The following is a 9,942-nucleotide window of genomic DNA, read 5'->3' on the forward strand; positions in this document are numbered from 1 at the left end:
CTGTGGTGGCTGAGGGTCTCAGGTCACAGCATGAATGTCACATGTCTCCTCTCAAGCAGTTTCCTGGCCTTGGTCCTCCACTAGGAGCCTCTCGAGACAAGTAGGATGAGGCTCTGGCCCTTTCTGATGCCGCTCCCTCCCCAGGTACCCCGGGAAGCCCCGCAACTCTAATGGGTACCCGAGTGGCTGTCCCCTGATGAAGGTGATAGCCTGGCTGGGACAGCTCTGAGGGAGCCTGTGCCCCGAGTCTGACCCGACCCCCCATGGTTCTGCACCGTTTCTGACAAAGGAGGAAGCCCACAAGATCCAGCAGCCACCCAGGGTGCCCAGGGTGAGTTCTGGCCATGGGTGGCCAGAACTCACTCTCCCATTTCCCTCCTCCTGGCCAACACATATGTGGTCTTAGGGGTTCCTTCTTTTCTTGAAAACCTCAAACGCCCCTGCTTTCTGAGTGTGCTAGGTACTTTGACTGGTGTTTAGACCCTGCAGATCTTGCCCTGACTCCCCTCATTGTTACACTAAACACCTCCTAACACCTGCTTAGTCCCATTCCCATCCCTTAAAATCGAGTTCATGTGCCCTGTCTCGCCTGGGCTATTAGGCCCCGGATATATCCGTGTCAGCCTGTAACTGGCATGTGTCATGTGTCAGCCCCGCAGCGCGGGTATGGCTGGGGTCACGGCTGAGCGCCACCATCATCCGTTCTCGGTTCTCTCCCTACGTCTCTACAGAATGTGGGAGTCTGACACTCTTTCCTCCTTGACACCCTTCCAACTTGTCTTCTAGGGGGACCGCTTCTTTGGCTGTTTTCCTTTTACAGACTCTTTCAGGGAAATGAGATCAGAGCTGTGCAAGGAAAATAAATGGTTTCCTGTAAATACACTCCCGAGTTCCATGGATCTGGCGGAAAGGAGCGAGTGGATCTCTGAGTGGATGGATCTGTTTGCAGAACTTGCTGTGAAGTGTGGGGTGACTCCACTGAGAAAAGTTCCACTGAGGGAGTCTGATCCAAGTCTGGTCCCATCTTAGTTCATCTGCTGATGAAGGCCTGTTTATCTGTAGAGCAAACATCTTTCTCTGAAACTAAGAAGGACACTTTGCTGTACCTGCTCTTCAGGTGGGTCAGGGCACACGTCAGGTTTCATGCAGTAGAAGACTTCACGGTTGAAACCTGCTGTGTCCAGGTAGCCACCAGTCACACGTGGCTCTTAAGCACGTGAAATCTGGCTGGTGAAAATGGAGGTGCACGGTAAGTATAAACATGTGAGCTTGACAAGGGAGGTCCCCGTGAGGAAGTCAATCACCCTTCCTGAAGCACCTGCTCTCAGGTCCTGGCCTAAGGAAACCCCTCACTGTGCTTTTTCCTTCCCCCCAAGTGTTTTCTCACCCCTAGCAGGAGGTTAGATGACTCTTTTGTGGGCCATCCTGAGGTTGAGGATTGTATGTACACCGAGAGCTGGCAATCGTGGACGTGTGAGATCATTGAATTTAGCTTACTTTTAAAAATCCTTGAATTAGTCATTGCTGCTCTGTGTTCTTTAGGGCACAGTAAATGATGTTTCAAAGCATAATCCCAATGGAATGATGAAGAACATGGTTTAGTGCTTTGTGAAAATTACAGACTTGTCTTCACATTATTATCTATGTTGGTGGGCTCATTACTAGAGTTATATAAACTGCTGCTATCTCTTGCCTGGATTCTGCCACATTTCTAGATCCCCACTGTTGGAGAAAGAGAGCCTGGGACACCTGGGGTAGTATTATGGGAGTCAGGGGAAGTGAGGGGAATAAAAACAAGTGAAGATTAGTTGGCAAGAGATGGAAGAGAATGGAAAATACAGAGTAAAAAGATGAGAGTGATATTTAATAGCTTTGGGGAGTTGACTGTGTATCCACTCCATATGAAAGATTTTTTAGTATTGATATTATTTCTCTTACTTCCCATAATCACCCCCTGAGGAAGGTAGTAAAATCATCCCATTTTACAGATGAGAAAACTGACACAGAGTGAGGTTAAATAATCTGCCAGACTAGGATTTGAGCCCAATCTGACTTTAGAGTGTTTGTTCTTAATGATTGTTCTTCCTGCCCATGAGTAGAATTAGGATAGGGGATTACCTACGAAAGAGAAAGAAGTGTCAAAAGAAAAAGGAAATGGAACAAAACAATGATATCCTAGAAATGTGAGTAACATAGAGGAAGAGAGAAAAGTTTGACTAGTAGGAGATACGAAGGAAGTGGGAAAAAACTATAGTTTCAACCCTTGTTTATATAACTGGAAGATCCCTATTGTCACATTCATCAGCAAAATGTCTATTTAAGCTTTACTTTTTCTATAGGGTTCTATTTATGATATGGTTCATGTGGGAACCACTTTTCCCAGTGCAGGAATTTGTGAAGAGGGAGCCTTTGTCAGAAGGGATGACATAGATGCTAGAGCAAGGTATTCTGCAGGGCGAGGAAAGGTACTTTTTGAGAGTGTGAGGGTTTTTCCCATGGAGACTGAGCAGAACCATAAAGACGGAAGGAACCTTTACGGTTAACTCCAAGCCAGGGTTCTGGGGTGTTGTCCCGCATTTCTCTGTACCTCATGGTTCCTTGAAAGGGTGCACAACACTCCCTCCCCTCTGAGATGCTAGGAAAGCCATGAGCAGGGATGCATATGAGCCCGGCTGGACCACACACTGCCCTCAGCTTGGGAGGGCATTTTGATCAGTCCAAGGGAAAATAGGAAAGCAAAACAAATGCAGTGCTTCACATAAAGATACATAAAAAGATAAATGTACATAATTTAACAAAGGATTTGGAGATTATTTCTAAATTGGGCATTGAAGTGTCCCCTTTGTCAAGCCAAAAATTGAAAATTCTATCTCAAAAACAAAATATTGAGAAGAAGGTTGAAGGAAAAAAGTTATATGAAACTGAAAGTTTTAAGACCAACAAAATAGTACCCTATATAAGGTTATATGCACATGTGATAAAAATCTGTAACATCATGCATGTAAAATAATTAACACCAAATTCAGGGTAGTGAATGCCTCTGGAAGTGGGGGAGAAGAGAAACTGGGTTGGAGATGGTATAAAGGGGGCTTTATTTTTATTTTATCTCTTAAACTGGGCAATGAGTACCTGGGTATTCAATATATCATTCCCTAAACTTTACAGAAAATTTGCAATTTATCTAAAAATTGCAATGAGGAAAGAAAGGAAAGAAGGAAGTGAGAAAAGAAGAAAGGAAAGGGGGAGAGAAAAAAGGAAGGGAAGCCTGGAAGGGAGGGGAGAGGAGGGGGGGTTACTAATTTTTTCTTAAAAAAGTATTTTGTATTGGAGTATTAACAATGCTGTGACAGTTCCAGGTGGACAGCAAAGGGATTCAGCCATACATACGCATGTATCCATTCTTCCCCGAACTCCCCTCCCATCCAGGCTGCCATGTAACATTTAAGCAGAGGTCCCTGTGCTATGTTGTTGTTTAATAGGAACAACTTTCACAACTCTTTTGCAACCCCATGGACTTTAGCCCACTGAGCTCCTGCATCCATTGGATTTCTCAGGCAGGAATACTGGAGTGGGTTGCCATTTCCTTTTCCAGGGGATCTTCCTGACCCAGGAACAGAAGCTGCGTCTCCTGCATTGCAGGGGGATTCTTTACCATTGAGCCACCAGGGAAGTCCTCCCTGTGCTATAAGAGGTTACTAATTTTTGAAATCCAAAGTGTGGAAAGCATGGAGTTGGAAAAGAGTTTCAAAAACACAGTAATAAATGATCCATTTGGGCATGAAGAGAGAAAACAGCCCCAGGTTATGTCATATGGCAAGATTTCCTGAGGTCTTCAGAAGGAACGAGCCTCAGGATGGGATTTGTATGCAGTTATGCATTCCCCTGGGCATGCACCTGCTGAACCCCCATATCTGAGTTATCTTCATAAGGACGTAGATTAACTTTAGCCTGCCCAGAGAATCTGTCATGAAGCAACCCCCTTATCTAATGTACTGAGTGAGTAAACATTTCTTGACTTTACAAAATCTTTCAAGGTAGGGCAAGGAAGGGGTTGCAAAAATGATCCAGGCAACTAGTACAAACTTTAGTATGGAAAATAATGCGTGTTTCCCTCAAATATCCAATACATGGTAAGTATTTTTTTTTCATGGTAAGTATTTTATTACAGATAAATATGAAAGAAATTTCATGCACAATCATAAGCAACATGAAGCACCCCTTGGTGCTGACCGCCGATCTCTCGCCACTGATCCTTTGTGCTCAGAACCCTTTTTTGACCAGCTCCAAGTTCTTCAGTTCTTCCCAGCTGTCATCTCTTCATAGCTGAGAATTTATCAACAATGCTTTCATAGAAGAGGAAAACCAGAAATGAGAAGCCTTCCTAAATTTCCTCTAGAAAAATAAAGTGTCAAAGTGGTCGGAGAGAACAACAGACACAATCCTAAGGATGAGAGACCATTATTATCTCCATTTGACAGATGAGGAACCTGAAATTTGAAGAGGATAAATAAAATAGTCAAGGTCACAGGAAGGGCAAACCATAACCTGAGATTTAATCCCAGAGCTGAACAATTCCTAACCCAAATCCTAACCACAGCACCATACTGCTTCTCATGCCATTAGGACAGCCCACCTCCCAAGTAGACTCTCAACCACAAGTCAGCTGCAGAGTGAAGTCTTTTTCCTTATACCACCAGGGTGCTTGACAACATAGTGCTTTAATGGGTTGACTTTGAAAATATTACATTCACTTCTACTTGTAATGATATAGCCAACAGTGAGTGTCTCAGCCTTACATTCTTTTTTTTCATCATCTTTTTTTTTTTCCTACCACTTGGCCAGTCCTTTGCCATATATAGATGTTCAAGTCCAAATGTTACCTGGTCACACCAAATGAAGACACCTGCATATTATGTTGCCACGTGTAAGTGCCTCTGAACCTTTCACCAGCCCAAGCAGGAACTTTACAATCTTCCATTGCACTCCCCCTGAACAAAATGTCTTCCCAGCTGCGTCTAAACATCCCCAAACAGGTGCCTCATGTTATCTATCTGCTGATCTTACTGTGTTTGTCTCTTTTGCTCCTGTCTGCTTTGGTTCATGCTTGCTCACAAGTAATGCTTGCAAAGCTGCTTGAAGAGGCCTCACTGAGACTTCCATGGCTTTATCTTAACTCTGGACAATGTTGCCTTCAGAAACTATCCCCTCCTAATTGCTAGTAAAGCTGGTGATCCTTGGGGTGCCACAGTGGTGCTAGATTTCAGGCAGAGGTCATGTTGTTGTTCAGTCACTCAGTTGTGTCCAACTCTGCAACCCCATGGACTGCAGCACACCAGGCTCCTCTGCCCTTCACTATCTCCCGGAGTTTGCTCAAACTCATGTCCATTGAGTTGTTGATGCCATCCAACCATCACGCTATGTTACATTTTTGCACTGGAGTCCTCTAGCAGCATTGTTTGTGCCAAAGCTTATAAAAGTATGTTATCCACACTAATAAACATGTGAGGTTTATTTAGCTCAACCAACCAAAATTCCCTGCTTCATATTATTAAATCATTCAATCATAGCATTTAGAGTTGAAGGGGGTGGTGAAGAGCTACTGTGCTAACCTTGTACATGGTGCCGAATTCCCATGTAGTCAATGGTTTTCTAACTTCAACATGTGTCAGAATCACCTGGAAAGCTTTTAAGTCACAAGTGTTTCTTGTAGTGTGTATTGACAACAAATTTTCTTAGCTTGCTTTACCTGAATATGCTTTATTTTACCTTCATTGCTGAAGGATATTTTTGTTGCATATAGAATTCTGTGTTGACAGTTGTTTTTCATAAGCATTTTAAACGTGTCCTTTCTCTATTCACTGGCCTCTATTACTTCCAATAAGAAGTCAGCTCTCATTTGGGTCATTCACTCTTTATGTATTGTCAGTTTCCTCTGTTTACTTTCAAGATGTTCTCTTTATATTTAGTTTTCAGCACTTTAACTACAATGTGCTTAGGAGTGGTTTTCTTCAAATCTGTCCTGCCTGGGGCTCCATGAAATGCTCAAATCTATAAATTTATTTTTTTCTCCAACCTTAGGACATTTCGTGGAGAAGGAAATGGCAACCCACTCCAGTGTTCTTGCCTGGAGAATCCCAGGGACAGAGGAGCCTGGTGGGCTGCCGTCTATGGGGTCACCCAGAGTCGGACACGACTGAAGCGACTCAGCAGCAGCGGCAGTAGGACGTTTTGGCACTCTGATTCCTTTAAAATCACCCCCCTCCTCTTTTTTCCCCCTTTATTCTCTGTCTTCTCTCCTTTTGGAACTTGTTAAAATTAAAAACAAATGGAGACCAGGCTTGAAAATTCCCTGAGCAGACAAAACTAATTTAGTCAGACAAGTAGAGCTTAATTTAGCTTACTTTGCAAGAATAACTTGACCTGGGTCATTTCTGGTTTTTGACTCTGGGAATCATAAGCAAAATTTCAACTGTGTAACCACTGACCAATTCCCTATCATTTAGCAAAATTCTAATATTATAATTAATCACTGTGAAGAATAAACTGTTACTGTCTCCTTACCCTGGAGCATCATACCATGTTTAATCTGAATGCTCCAGGTTCACAAATTGTCTTTTTGGTGTGTACATAATAAACTTTTGCTAATTACTACTTGGTGATTCACTGGTTTTATTTCAGCTGTCTCTGAACTTTTGACAGATCCCAGCTACATCTATATTAAACTTTATGATGCTGTTCCTGAGTCTTGACTCATCTAAAAAAAATTTTTTTTAAGCACTGTGATAATAACTGTGATTTATCTTTAAGTTCACTGACTTGCCTCTATAATCTTCATTCTGCTGTTGAGTATATCCAATGAATTAAAAAAAATCTTAGTTCTAAAATTTACATTAAAAAGTAGTATATATCTTTCTGCCTGAATTTCCTATGATTTTATGTATAGCAAGAATATTTTTCTTTATGTCATTGAGAATAGCTTAAAATCTTCTAACTTCAACATCTCAATCTTCTTAGTGTTAGTGTCCATTGAATGTTTTATTTTCTCTGGAAAATGGGGCACATTTTCCTGTTTATTCAAAACTAGAAAAAAATTCTAGATACTGTAAATATCATGTTGTAAAGAATATGGAATCTGTTATATTACTCTGATAAGTATTATTTTTATTCATATTGTTTCAGCACTCATTGACTTGGTTGGACTCAAATGCAAACCTATTCCTCGAGAAGCAGTTCAAATCTCAGTTCAGTTCTTTATCTTTTGCTAAGCAGCTTGGAATCTGCCCTATACATTCATGGTCTGGGGACAGCTGGAGATTTTGTTGAAGATTGTACACAACATTTGGAGATACCTCCCTTTCTCTTTCTCCCTCATTTTCTAGAGTTCTCCTCTCACTTTCCAGTTTCTTTCTATTAGCTGTCTTTTCTGGTTCTTCAAGTCAGAAAAGTGGAAGATTTGCTTTAGGAGTTTTAGATGCCCTGCATAGCACAGTCTAAAATTTTCCTTAGGCTCAAAACTTTCAAAACAGGAAACACATCAGTACCATTCTTGTTTTTCAAATATCAACCACTTTCCGGAGTCTGCCTACTTTTAGTTTCTCTCCCTTCCACCCCAGATTCTATAATAACTATTTGTGGGAGGATTTGCTCATTAGAAGCTTACTTAGACATAGTAAAAGCAGAATCCCCTCTAGTGATTTGAAAGACACACATGCTACTCATTTTGACAGTAACACTGAAAATGTTAATGTCCCTTAATTTTTATTTAGGCAGTAATATCTTGAGTTAATCAGTACCTGTGGCTAACCAAAACCCAAACAAACATACACCATGAAGCTTAGCAGGACTTATTTCTGTCTTTTCTTTGCCATCACCTTTGTTGAGATCATCTGGGATTCTAGTTTCAAACTACTAACCTTTTTAAATTTAGACTTCTTTAGTTTCCTTGCTTATCCTTCTTTCTTATGACTGGTGTCTTCTCTGAATTCAGTTATTTCTCCTTTTGGAGTATATCCGTTAATAATTCTTTCAGAGTATGGAATTGGTAGCCTTTGTGATTTTAGTTTAATTTTAATTTTTAAATTAAAATTATGTAGCTACACAGATTAATGGCATATTATCTGACAAGGCTTGTAATGAACAAGAGCAACCCCCTATATCCTTACTGCTCAAGTTTTGCCTTCTAGACCTATTAACTATTTCTGATATATTCATTGGCTATATATTCTGATATATAAGCAGATAAGTTTCTTTCTCTTACCTTATTCCCTAGCCAAACACACTCCCCACACACAATCTTTTCCCTTCTTTTCCTCTCAAAAGACTATGATTTTGATTAATTATCCACGATTTCATATCACTAGGTATACTAGTTTTGTATTACTCCTGGAACAGATTCCCACAAATTAGTGGTGTAAATGAACACAAAGATATTACCTTACATCCCATAGTTCAGAAGTGAGAGTGTCAAGTCAAGATGTCAGCAGGGCTGGTTCCTTCTGGAGGCTCTAGGGGAGTGTCTGTTTCCTTGTGTTTCCAGCTTCTAGAGACCCACTCGTGTTCCTTAGTTCACGGCCCCTTCCTCCATTTTTCCAACCAGCAGTGTAACATTTTTAAAGCTCTCTGAACTCTTTTACTTTAGCTGGCCATCTCCCTCTTACACCAACCCTCCTGCTTCTCTCTTAAGGATCCTTTTGATTACATTGGGCTCACTTGGAAAATCTCCCACTTTAACTTAATCACATCTATAAGTCCCTTTACCATATGAGTTAATATCCTCAAAGGTTCCAGGAATCTAAAAAGAAATGAAACAATTTATAAAACAGAAACAGACTCACAGACTTAGAAACCTTAACTATGGTTGCCAGGGGGAAGGATTGTGGGGAGGGATAGTTAGGGAGTTGGGAATGGACATGTACACTTTGCTATATTTAAAATGGATAACCAGGAACCTACTGTTTCGCACAGGGAACTCTGCTCTATGTTATGTGGCAGCCTGGATGGGAAGGGAGTTTGGGGGAGAATGGATATATGTATATGTATGGCTAAGACCCTTCATTGTTCACCTGAAACTATCACAACATTGTTAATTCACTATACTCCAGTACAAATAAAAAGTTTACAAAAAAAAAAAAAAGATGTGACCATCTGGGGCAGAAGCTTGGCATCACTTTGCCTACCACACTAGGATTATATAAATCTTTCTATAGTTGAATCACATGGCATACTGTGAGTAAATTTTCATTACTTATATAATTTACTTTGATGTTGATAATTATCTTTTGCTGTTTGCTTAATTTTTTATGTACTTACACAGTTTTTTCCCCTATACTCTGTTAGAAGAATAAAACTCTTTTTAATATGTCAACACTTTGGGTAAACTATTAGTTCCTGTGATGGTTAATTTTATCTGTCAGCTTGGCTAGGCCACAGTAACCAGGTATTTGATGAAACATCATTCTAGGTGTTTTTGTGATTTTTTAAATGAGATAAATATTTGAATCAGTAGACTGATTAAAGCAGATAACCTTTCATAATACAGGAGGGCTTCATCCAATTATTTGAAGGCCTTAATAGAAAAAGACTGATTTTGCCTCAAAAAGTGGGAATTTTCCCAGAAAACTGCCTTTGGCCTTGAACTGAAACATTTCCCTGGGTCTCCAGCCTGACAGTGTACCCTGCAGATTTTGGATGTTCCAAGCCTGCACAATCTTGTAAGCCAATAAATCTCTCTCTGTCTCTCTCAGGCTATATACACATCCTGTTGGTTCTGTTTCTCTGGAGAATACTGGCTGATAGAGACTTTGGTACCGACAATGGTTCCAGAGGAACAGAATATTAAGGATGAGTTTTCTGAGTTGGTTCTGGGGTTTCTGGAATTGATTCTCTGACCTGATTAGATTTAAAGATGCTAATTTTACTCTGTTTTCAGTAATGAAGAATGAT

The sequence above is a fragment of the Cervus canadensis genome, chromosome 11, assembly GCF_019320065.1.
Source record: "Cervus canadensis isolate Bull #8, Minnesota chromosome 11, ASM1932006v1, whole genome shotgun sequence".
In the NCBI taxonomy this organism is placed as follows: domain Eukaryota; kingdom Metazoa; phylum Chordata; class Mammalia; order Artiodactyla; family Cervidae; genus Cervus; species Cervus canadensis.